General features: G+C 40.1%; 1 protein-coding gene across 1 annotated transcript in view; it reads right to left on the bottom strand.

Moving 5' to 3' along the window:
• Mcu (mitochondrial calcium uniporter) overlaps positions 1 to 12,275 on the bottom strand; it is a 193,302-nt gene that overhangs the window by 162,073 nt on the left and 18,954 nt on the right. The window lies entirely within an intron of this gene.

The raw sequence follows: 12,275 nt of genomic DNA, 5'->3' as shown, positions 1-12,275 counted from the left end.
GTAACCCACAGTTCTATCAGTTTTCCACGCAGGCATCCAGCAAACCTGCTTCACACTGTCATGGCCGCTTCCAAAACATAAGACCACGTTGCAAACTCAATGACCCTTTCTTTCCTGCATTTTTTTATACTCCACAATACCAGGTAGGGTGCCAATTTGTTAAACCAGGGGGGAATAAAGCAGACTTTGAAGAACAGACACTCCTTGACCACTCAGGCCCTTTCAAAAGAGTCTACATTCTTCCTGTTGCCCCAGTGTAGGTCAGCTGGCCCAGTCTCAAAAGTTGTAATCTCTCAGTTGCAGCTGAACAGGCAACAAAGTTCACCCAAAGATTTTTCTTTCTGTGTCATATACCTCTGCTCACACTCATCTATTTCTATGCAATGCAACCCTGCACAAGTTCTCAGGACATGGGCATAACAGCAAGCCTCTCACACATACTGCTTTGAGCCCAGTCTAGACAAATGCTCCTTTTCACCCTCATAAGCCAAATTTCAGGGTCCATAGTTCTTACTGCATTCGGGTCTTGCAATTCTGACCAGAAGAATCCATCAAGCTATACTTACAGCACTGCAAGGTGTCTCTTAGGCCAAGGATTTAAATCCTTCTATATTCCTCTTGAAAATCAGCTCTAAAAGGCCAAAGCCATAGTCAGGTGTCCAGCAGCAATGCCACTCTCCTTACCAACATTACTGTTGCAGTTAGGTTCGCATTGCTGGCAGAAATCACCCAACCAAGGGCAGCTTTGTGGGGAGAAAGGGGAGTTATTTTGGCTTACACACTCATGATGGCAAAGGAAAACGATGGCATGAGCCGAAGGTGGACATCAACCCCTGGCCAACATAAGGTAGACAACAGCAACATGAGAGTGTGGCGGACACTGGCTATATCCCTAAGCCTGCCCCCAATAATACACTGCTTCCAGGAGACATTAATCCCCAAATCTCCCTTAGCTGGGAACCTAGCACTCAGAACACCTAAGTTTATGGGGGACACCTGAATCAAACCACCACAGCTCCCAACAGCAAAAGCAGGAAGGCCTCCAATCCAGTGATACAATGTGGGAATTGATTCTGGCTAAGGACATGACAAGGTTGATTCTCTGGTTTCTGTTAGCTACCTAATACCCTTAAAAAAAAAAAAATTTCTCTGGCTTACCCTTGTTCTGCCATTTGCAACCAAGAGCTCTGATTCATCTTATATAAATTTTTCATGCAATCCTTACCATGTAGTATTCCCTCATCAATTATTTTAGTCACTGGCTGTCTGTCCTACTAAAAAGATACAGTTGATAAAGAGTGAAACATTGTTATCTTGCTCATTTCTATAAGCCCAGTGTTTAGAACAGTGCTTTCCATATAAGGCCTTCAAGAAAACACACATACACACACCACCAAATCATTCTACTGCTGTGTTCATATGATCATGATATCATGATCCAGTTGGAGGGAATTCAAAGTATCAGTGTTACAAAAGTTAAAAAGATCAGTGTGGACCATGAAGAAAGTAATGTGAGTATATGGCCTGCAACTGGGACAAAAAAAGGGAGATATGTGACTTTCAAAGGATGAGGACAAAAGTTGGCACTGGGAATGAGTGCTGTAAACACACAGAAATGTGGAATTAAAGGAAAGTGTGTTGAGCTCAGTGGGATGTATCACCAGACATGCAAAATGAGCAAGATTATGAATGGCTCTAAATGCTAGGCTTGGGGAATGTTTTACTTGATGATGTTTCAAGAACACTAATCCTCAATGAGCATTTTCATCTGTTCTTTATTGTAGATGTTATCTACTGTGTAAAACTACAACAGCTACCCACACATTTTCTGCAGCATTCCCTCTCTGAACACTGGTGCTCTATATTTATCTGTTCAAGCTGGGAGACTACTAGAGAAAGAGACTCTTGTAATTAATCCTCTTGCAACCAAGCAAATACCCAATTTAAAAACAAAAATCTATTAACAAACCCCTATTCTCAAAGTCAGATATTAAAATTTCTCTCAATTCCATTTACCTTCTAGTTTATTAGAATATTACATTAGTCCCAAGTATGTCAACTAGAGCCTTGATTGAAATTTTTTTTGTTTTATTTTGTGTTACTTTAACAAAGCCTCTCTGAACACAAAAACATGGTTAATTTTATAACAGAACTCTTCACATAAAATTATTTTAAGGGACTAGAGAGATAACTTAGCAGTTAAAGCGCTTGCCTGTGAAGCCTAAGGACACGTGTTTAATCTCTATCCAGATCCCACATAAGCCCGATGCACAAAGATGAGGCAAGTGCAAGGCTGCACATGCCCACTAGGTAGCACAAGTGTCTGGAGTTGATTGCAGTGGCTGAGGCCCTGGCGTACCAATTCTCTATCTCTCCTCTCTCTCTCTCTAAAATAAAGATTTAAAAGATTCTTTTAAGATATGGAAAATTTTATAACTACAGAAGACTATATAATTTTTTTTTTTTTTTTTTTTTTTTTTTTGGTTTTCTGAGGTAGGGTCTCATGCTTGCTCAGGCTGGCCTGGAATTTCACTCTGTAGTCTCAGGGTGGCCTTGAACCCTTGGCAATCCGCCTACCTGTGCCTCCCGAATGCTAGGATTAAAAGCGTGTACCACACACCCAGCTATAATTATATTTTCTGGTTTTACATGAACCAGAAATGACCCTTAGACTCATTGGTAAATTTGGAAGGCAGTCTGACAATTTTTAAATGTGCATATGTACATATCCTTGGAACAAGCAATTCAACCCCTACTTATATATAAAAAATGCACACAAGGACATATACAAGATGCTTTGTACAATGTTCACAGTGACAAATAATGTGAAACAAAAACCAATCAATGAGATCAGTTAATAAAGACAAAGCCAAGGCTAGAGAGATACTTAGCAGTTAAGGCACTTGCCTGTGAAGCCTAAGGACCTAAGTTCAATTTCCCAATGCCCACATAAGCCAGATGCACAAGATGGTGCATGTGTCTGGAGTTTATTTGCAGTGGCTGGAGGCCTTGATCCACCCATTCTATCTGCCTCTTCCTCCCTCCCTCCCTCCCTCTCTCACACATATGCAGAAATAAATAAATAAATAATATAAAAATAAATAAAAACAGGGCCCCACTATGGAATAATGCCACATATAACATCATATTACATAGTCAATGGATTAATGACAAGCTATACTAATTGTGTGGTGGTTTGACATTAAGTGTTCTCCATGGCCTCACGAGTTTTGAATGCTTGGTCCCCAGCTGGTGGTAATTTGGGAGGTGGAGCCTTGCTGGAGGGAATGTGTTAGTGGGGGCAGATCCTGAGGATTATTGATCCAGCCCACTGGGTGTTCAGAGCTAGCTCTCTCTTGCTGCTACCTCCAAGCTGGTGTGACAAGATGTGATGACCAACCTCTGCTCTGCTATGCTTTCCCTGCCATGAAAAAACAAGACTGTAAGCTTAAATAAATCCTTTCTTCCCATGAGTTGCTTCTGGTTGGCTGTTTTGTCTCAACAACTCGAAGATAACTCCTACAGATTGGCTTAGAGGAAGCTCTACTATTTAGTACTGCCTGTGAAAAGATGTAGAAAAGAATGCATTAATATGATCTAGTTTTATAAAGCTACAAAATATGTAACTATGTAACATGCTCCTGGAAGAGTATATGTTGACAGGCAGATTAAAAATAGCTAAAATAATTAGTAAAGTTCTAGGGAAAATGTGGCAGGATATATACTATGTGGTAATGCAGAGTACAGTGAAGAGGAAAGTGTTAGAGCAAATTAGATAAGGCACAAAGAGAAAAATATAAATTCATAGTTACATGAAAGTATGTGTGTAGACATAGAAATTAGCATTTGTTAAATAAAACCTTGAAAACAAAAAGTCTTAAAAAACCAGATAAACCAACCTTCAAGGTGATCCAGAGATTCATTTATTCAACACACAGAAGCATGTCAGTTTTGTGCAATGAACTGGGAAAAGTTGGCATTTCCTTTCCAACATCAAACGTAATATTGAAGTATGTACCTTTCAAGGACAACAGGTCTATGTTTAAACTTGATCCATTAAGAGAACATTCCCTCACATGCTTAAATGAGATTTGCTCCTCAATCAGGAGAAGGACTGAATCTAACCCAACCCTCATCCACATGGCTGTCTTCAGATACTGTCAGCATGAAGACCACTGAGTTCATTTAGCCACACAGTCCTTAAATTGTACCCAGGAGTTGAATGTGTACATTCAGACTTAAGGGACATAAAAGGTTAAAACAAACAAACAAACAAAAACACCTACAACTCAAATCACAAAGAATCAGTTTCTCTACAAAGAACTCCAACAAATCATATAGATTAATATGACTATAAGAGGTAATATCAGCTTTAGTTACAGCAAAGGAAAATATAGTACCTTAAAAAGATGGGGCTGGCTAGGTGTGGTGGTGCACTCCTTTCATCCCAGCACTAGGGAGCCAGACGTAGGAGAATCGCTGTTAGTTCAAGGCTACCTTGAGACTACGTAGTAAATTCCAGGTCAGCCTGGGCTATAGTGAGACCCTACCTTGAAAAAAAAAATGGTGTTGGATATATAAGATCAGTGATAGAGTGTTTGCCTAGCATGAACAAGGTCCTGGGTTTAATCCCCAGCACAGATTAAAAAAAAAAAAACAAACTCAAATTCATTCATTATAAGAAAAACAGCCAAGTGTGGTGGTTCCTGCCTTTAATCCCAGCACTCAGGAGGCAGAGGCAAGAGGATTGCCATGAGTTCAAAGCCAGCATAGACTACATAATGAATTCCAGATCAGCCTGGGCCAGAGTGAGGCCCTACCTTGAAAAACCAAAAAGTAAATAAATGATCTTTGCAGGGCATGGTGGCCTACACCTTTAATCCCAGCATTTGGGAGGCAGTGGTACGAGGATTGCCGTGAGTTTGAGGTCACCTTAAGACTACTTGGTGAATTATTCCAGGTCAGCCTAGGCTACAACGAGACCATGCCTTGGGGAAAAAAAAATTTAATTTATACTACTTTAGTATTTTTTTTAATTTTTTGTTTATTTTTATTTATTTATTTGAGAGCAACAGAGACAGAATGAGTGAAAGCGAGAGAGAGAGAGAGAGAGAGAGAGAGAGAGAGAATGGGCACGCCAGGGCCTCCAGCCACTGCAAACAAACTCCAGACGCGTGCGCCCCCTTGTGCGTCTGGCTAACGTGGGTCCTGGGGAATCGAGCCTTGAACTGGGGTCCTTAGGCTTCACAGGCAAGCGCTTAACCGCTAAGCCATCTCTCCAGCCCTACTTTAGTATTTTTGTCACCATTCTTATGTCCAAAAGTTTGATAACAGTGTTTTTGTAAATAAAAAAAAGTTTATTTAACAAAAATTTATTCATTTCATAAGTACCAAATACTCACAACTAAAAGTAATTTTATGTTTTCCTTTTATAAAAATCAGCCAATGTATTTAGCATATATCACAAATACTTGCTCAGAAACCTAATTTTAAATTTTTTTGTTATTTTTATTTATTTATTTGAGAGCAACAGACAGAGAGAGAAAGAGGCAGATAGAGAGAGGAAGAGAGAATAGGCGTGCCAGGGCCTCCAGCCACTGAAAATGAACTCCAGACGTGTGTGCCACCTTGTGCATCTGGCTAACATGGGTCCTGGGGAGTTAAGCCTCAAACTGGGGTCCTTAGGCTTCACAGGCAAGCGCTTAACCGCTAAGCCATCTCTCTAGCCCAAGACTTAATTTTTAAAAAACAGAACCAAAACAAAAATACCAGCACAGTCCAAGAGACGAAGTTCCACACAGAAACCAAGGAGAGCACAGAGCATTTGCAGAGTGATAAAAACAACGCAAGAAGCCACAGCGCCTGACTCAGAGCACTGAGCTGGCATTCTTTAAGTGGGCTTCTAGAGGCACTTCCTGAAATCTGTGGGAGTTTTCCAGACTCAGGAGCATGTCGTGTTCAAGGGAACAGGCTGATGGGGTCTCTTACTACAGTCTGAGTAGACCTACCATCATAAAGGGTAAATTTCATTTAATGTGTATTTTATCACAATTTAAAAGGATGATAGGAAAGGGGAAAAGCCAAAAGTAATTCCGCTCAAATAAAGAGAAAAACCAAAGGTACCAATAAGAAAAGTCACAAGAGGGCTCCATGTGGGAAGAAGACTCACCCTTCTGGTTAGGTGTAGAATGCTGCTTTGAAAGTCAAATGAGCGTGTGCGATGTGCTGAGAGGCAGGCCTGAGTGAAGCGCACGCGCTGATATGGCTCAGGCCACCAGTGGGAAGGAGAATGAAGCACCACATAGGAGCACGCTGAGGTGCCAAGTCACAGCCGTTTGGCTTATCAGCCAGTACCGCAGCATGGATGGGCAAAGTTGACTCTACTTTATACCTACCAGGAAGAAAAGCTGTCCTCCCCTGAGGCGTCCCCTAAACCTTACCACCCCAAAACACTAACAACCACCTAGGCTGTTCATCTGACAATACTAATAGGACTGTAACAACTTTAAAAATAGTAGTATCCCTCAAACTCTTATAACCCCGGACTCATTTATTCTAAGCTATGCAGTTAATTAACTCAATGTGTCCTATATATATCCCTTAAATGTTTGTAGTGAAATTTAGTGGGTTTTCTTTTGGATTGCTAATATTTAAAGATTTTTTTTGTTCATGTTTTCCATGAAGAATAGCATGTACATAAGCTTCATTATACTTCACAAGGTATACACACCTATGTAATCAATATCTACAAGCATGTCTAGCCTTTTGACTTTTAGTCATTGTCACCTACAAAGATCATGCCCCAGAACCAGGCAATTGAGTTTAAAAAAACAAAACTCATAATGTTTTAAGTACGTTTATGATTTTGTGCTGTGCCAGGTTCACAACTTACAGCCTGCAGGCTAGACACACCTGAGAGAAACAGATTTTTACTAGCATCCCAGAAGCCCTTCATCCTCACACGAACACTTCCCCACACACTCAAACATAATCAGTCTCCTGACTCTGCTACCACAGCAAGAGTACTCATTCATGAAACCGATGTAAATGAGACCACAGAGGATGTGCTATTGGCATGTGACTTCCTCTACTCAACAGACATCGTATTTGTATGATTCAAGCTTTTCTACATGTAGCTTTAACCACTACGTACTTTTTCATGGGTGATTCTGTCACAATTTATTTCCCCTTGCAACTACTGACAGGCATTTGGAATGTGGACGCTTCATCTGGAGTGGACATATTTGTTCATTCTTTTTTGTTTTGGTGAGTATGAACACAATCCTGTTGCGTGGAAATGCCAAGTCATGGGACATGGTTGTGTTCAGCTTCTATAAGTAACTGAACAACTTCTAAGGAAAACTTATTGTGAGTTCTTTAGTGAGATGTGAATGATTCAGGAATCATCAGAAGGTATCAACTTCAAAACACCTACAGGAGCAAAAGCATTCTGAAGTAGGGTAGCTGATACACACGACTCCCAAGGGAAGCAATTTACTTTAGAATATTTTAGTAGGAATTTGGAAAATGACACTTAATAACAGAGGTGATCAAATTTGTCTTGACTTCCTTGGAATTGATATTGCTAAAATTTAGAATCAAGTGAAGAATCATTGTTATTGATAAAGTAACAACTTCTTCAACATGTTATAGGAAAATAGAATGTTACAAGTCAGAATTTTGTGGCAATTGGGCTTGTTCAGCATCTTAGAAAATGAAGGAACTTCAGAAATACTCTAATTTATGACTTCTAACTCAATGAATGTTAGTTTAAAAAAAATCAGTTAGCAATCTCTAGCATTTTTTAAAAAATTCTAAAACAGAAAAAAAGAGAAACCTGATAAATGGTAAGTGATAAGTGATAAATGATAAGTGATAAATCAAGACGGGCTCATTAATTGCAATAAATGTGCCATAGTAGAAATTTTTTTTTAAAGGCAAATGGGAGGACGGTAAATACAGAGAATGCTAAAATATCGTCATGTTTATCTCCAAATCTAAAACTTTTTTTTTTTTTTTTGATGTAGGGTCTCCCTCTAGCCCTGGCTGATCTGAAACCCACTCTGTGGACCCAGGCAGGCCTCAAACTCACAGTGATCCTCCTACCTCTGCTTCCTGAGTACTGGTATTAAAGGCATGTGCCACCACAGCCGGCACAAAATTTATTTTTAAATGTCTACTTAACACATAATCTGCGGAGTTAATGCACCTGCTAAACTCCTTTTAGAATAAAACCTGGATGCACTTCAAAAGCCGTTGGACATGACACACACACATGCATACACACTCTTTCCATCTATGTTTTATAAATAAATAAGGGAAACATTCTGTCTATGCCAATTTTGGTTTTGTACCTAGTTATAAAATTATGCACAAATAGCCAGGCGTGGTGGCACATGCCTTTAATCCCAGCACTTGGGAAGCAGAGGTAGGAGGATTGCTGTGAGTTTGAGGCCACCTTGAGACTACACAGTGAATCCCAGGTCAGCCTGGGCCAGAGTGACACTCTGCCTTGAAAACCCCCCCAAAAAATATGCACAAGCTTCAGATTTTCATTTTTATTCCATTTCTAATCTTTCTGACTTATACACTACAAGCACTTAATGACTCATTAGGAAGAAATCTTCTAGTAATTTTCAAATAATAAACAAATCAAACTTCTAAGTAAAGCTAACATTCCTCGAATATTTCTAGTTTTTAACACTCATGATTTCAAGTCTATGTTAACTATAATAATTCTTCCATGGATTAAGAGGTCCTTCCATGACCATTTCTTGGCTGTGTCACTATCATAACTACATCTTTTGTCCTTATTTGTTCTATAAAACCTTTAGAGAATCTAGTAACATCTTGGTAATTTAAATGGATGTTCCCCAGTCAACTCAGATATTTTATGAAAGCTTGAAACTTTAGCCGGGTATGGTGGCAGACCTCCTTAGTCCCAGCATTTGAGAGGCAGAGATAGGAAGACCTCCATGAGTTCAAGGTCATCTTGAGATTACACAGTGAATTCCAAGTCAGTGAGAGACCCAGCCACCTGCCTGGAGGAGATGTCACTGTGTGTGTGTGGGGGGGGGGGGAAGGGACTCTGATTTGATTTCTAGGTCAAAGGTATGCAGGGGTCTAAGTTCTACCAGGGGTCTAAGTTCTACCAGGGTCCCTGCTGTGTTGCAGCTGGTTTTGGGCTTGCTTATGATGCTGCTGGCTGTTTGGTTGTGGCTCTCTGTTAGGATCTGTGAGAGAGGAGCAGCTTCTTTGGCCATTAGGGAACTTCCTGTGGATCTGTAAGCATGAAATAAACCCATTCCTCCCATAAACGTGTCTGGTTTGGAACTCATCCCACCAACATAAAGCTGACTACACCATCCTACCATTGAGTTAATGCCTATACATAAAAAGAGAGAGAAAGAATAAGGAATAAAAGAACATATAAAGCTGGACGGCCATCCTAGCTTTCCATTTCATTGCTTTGTACTAATAATCTTACCAATCCGTATTCTGGAAATAGTTACTTTCTAGTCAGCAGCTTCTGGAAATAGGCCTAGGCTTTCTTGGTTTTCTCCCTAGAAGCTTCTTTGAAAGCAATAGCAGGTTTGCATCTACATACAATTTGAAGTCCGGTTCTTCTACAGTAGGGGTTGACAATCTTTTTACTGAAGAGGTGAGAAGTGTTTTAAGCTTTGTGGATCAGGATCAGAGGGTCTCTGTGGCAACGACCCAACTCTACTGTAGTACAAGGGCAGCTGCAGACAATATATAAATGAATGAAACTGTCTTCAAATGAAACGTTATAAAAACAAGCAGCAGTGCAAGCCTGTCTGCCAGTCTCTGTCCTAGTGTAATAAGTGGGGCAGAAAAAAAAAAACAACTAAAACGATAGATTTCGTAAAACTACATCACAAATTTATACTAAAATAAACTGTTTTGTTTGCAGGAAGAAAATGCTTACAAGTCATGATCTTCACATACCTGTGAATGTTCAAGTTTCCCCTGCGTGAACAGGTCACATCACCAATACCTAAGACAGAGCAGGAAAACACTATCCCTTACATGGTTGTTATGGCATAACAGGGGATGTGTTAATTTATATAGGTAAAATTTACAAGATGACCTGCAAAAGTAAAATACCAGGTTTTAGCAACTTCAGCAATAAACACAGAAACCCAAGCTTGCTTAATGTTAACCACAATTTCTTCCATATGTTAAGCAAGTAATTAAGATAAATGCCAAGGTCACTGACCTTGGAAAAGCTATTATGTTTTCATGCAATCCTGCTGGTTTAGACCAACAGACTTGGTCATCTATCAACTTAAATTTCCAGGCGGCCAGAGTAATTTACTATTGAACCTAACAGTGCTGATTTATTTGGGGATGAGTCAGGAGTTGCGCACCAGTGTGAATGCTCGGGCCAAGATCAAATCCATCATCCCACTGGGTCTGCCCTAGCAAACATGTTCCATTCTAAGTCAGCTCACCTGAGTGAGCCCATGTTAGCTACCAGGTGTGCAACCGCAGGCTGGAGCAAAGAGCTGGCCCACGGGGATCGAGCAAGTGCCTTTTGAAAAACTAATCTTAGGAAGTTTCTCTACATGGCTTTGCAAAGTAAGCAAAAACCATGCCAAATAGTAAAGAAGGCACTTACTTGACTCCCACAGGCCCGCTCCACACTCTAGCAGCTAAGATGTCACTGGCATGGAACATGAAGGGTGAGGTAGAAACGGTATCTTGCCAACCACTGTAGGAATGGCAGTGAAAGACCTAAAAGAACAGAAAGAGGCAAGGTCAATGTCAAAGGTAAAGGCCCGCCTGAGCCTGCTAGCACTGACACGTCGGCAAGTCAGGCCAAATGGTTTGTAAAGATCTCATGAGGACACTTTTGAAAAAACTTGGGTTGTTTAGCCTGCAGTAAATCCAGAATGATTAAAAGAAACCTTGAAATACTTCATTTCTCTGGAATAAAGTATTCAATTGTTGAGTCCTACATGGTTAACTCAGACAGATGTAAAAATTGGGACTCTGAAACAACCTGATATTTTTAAAAGCACTTTAAAAAAGGGAAAATTTTTTCGCCCCATCTCTGTGCTTCAGAATATGAAAAATAGCTTGAAAACTCTTAATAATGAGAAGATAAGGATTTGTAACAAAAGTGATTCTGACAGCAGATGTTTCAAGCTATCCAGAACTCGGAACTATTGGTGCACTTACAAAGCAAGTCTGATTCATAAGCCACAAAAGTCTCTGGAGCAAGAGTTGGAATGACTGGAGATTACTAAAACTTGAAGCCCTTTCACATACCAGCATTTCTCTCTCCACCTATACTATACATACTTTAAGAAAAAATTCTGAGATTAACTGAAGTAGCAATAATGCACAAAAATTTGGGGCTATGGAGATGGCTCAGCAGTTATAGGCACTTGCCGGCCCCAGCACCTACATTAAACCAGACACAGTCTCAGTGTTTGGAACTGCAAGAGACCTTGGCCTGCCCATACACACACAAACACACACACATAAGTATTTTTTAAAAACCAGAAACATTTTCTCAGTCATTCTCTTTCCATCTAACTATAACTTTAAAGGAGGAAGCTAGGGATGTAGCTGAGCTGGAGCTCAACTGGAAGGGCATTTGTCCAGCATGTATGTGGGATTCAATCCTCAGCACCACATAAACTGAGCATGGTGGTTCCCTGTCATCCCCAAATTCAAGAGGGAGAGGTCAAAAAAAAAAAAAAAAAAGTCCAAGCTGGCTTTGAATTCATAGCAATCCTACCTCTGCCTCCCAAATGCTAGGATCAAAGGCATGTGCCACACCCAGCTTTAAAAAATAAAAAAGCGTGAGCTAGACAGATGGCTTAACGGTTAAGGTGCTTGCCTGCAAAGCCTAAAAACCCAGGTTCAATTTCCCAGTACCCATGTAAGCCAGATAGACAAGGTAGCTCATGACTTGAGTTTGCTTGCAATGGCTAGAAGCCCTGGTGTGTCTATTTTCTCTTTCTCTATCTGCCTTTCTGTCTGTGTGTGTCTCAAATAAAGAAAATAAAATATAGTATAAAAATGAGTGTAAAATAAAGTATAAAAAAAGAGCGGTAAGAGAATCCTAAGTTCAAAATTGTCCCAAAGCTTATAAATTGAGTAGTAAACAATGAGAGACCCTGCCTCAAAATGAGGTGGAAGATGAGGAATGACCCAAAAGTTGCCTCTGGTATCTACATGTGCAATCATTTTTTTTTTTTTTTTTTTTTTTTGGTTTTTCCAGGTAGGGTCTCACAGTAACC

This window comes from Jaculus jaculus, chromosome 18, assembly GCF_020740685.1.
Source record: "Jaculus jaculus isolate mJacJac1 chromosome 18, mJacJac1.mat.Y.cur, whole genome shotgun sequence".
In the NCBI taxonomy this organism is placed as follows: Eukaryota; Metazoa; Chordata; class Mammalia; order Rodentia; family Dipodidae; genus Jaculus; species Jaculus jaculus.
Note: the sequence above shows the minus strand (reverse complement) of the source record. Positions and strands in the feature narration are given on the sequence as shown.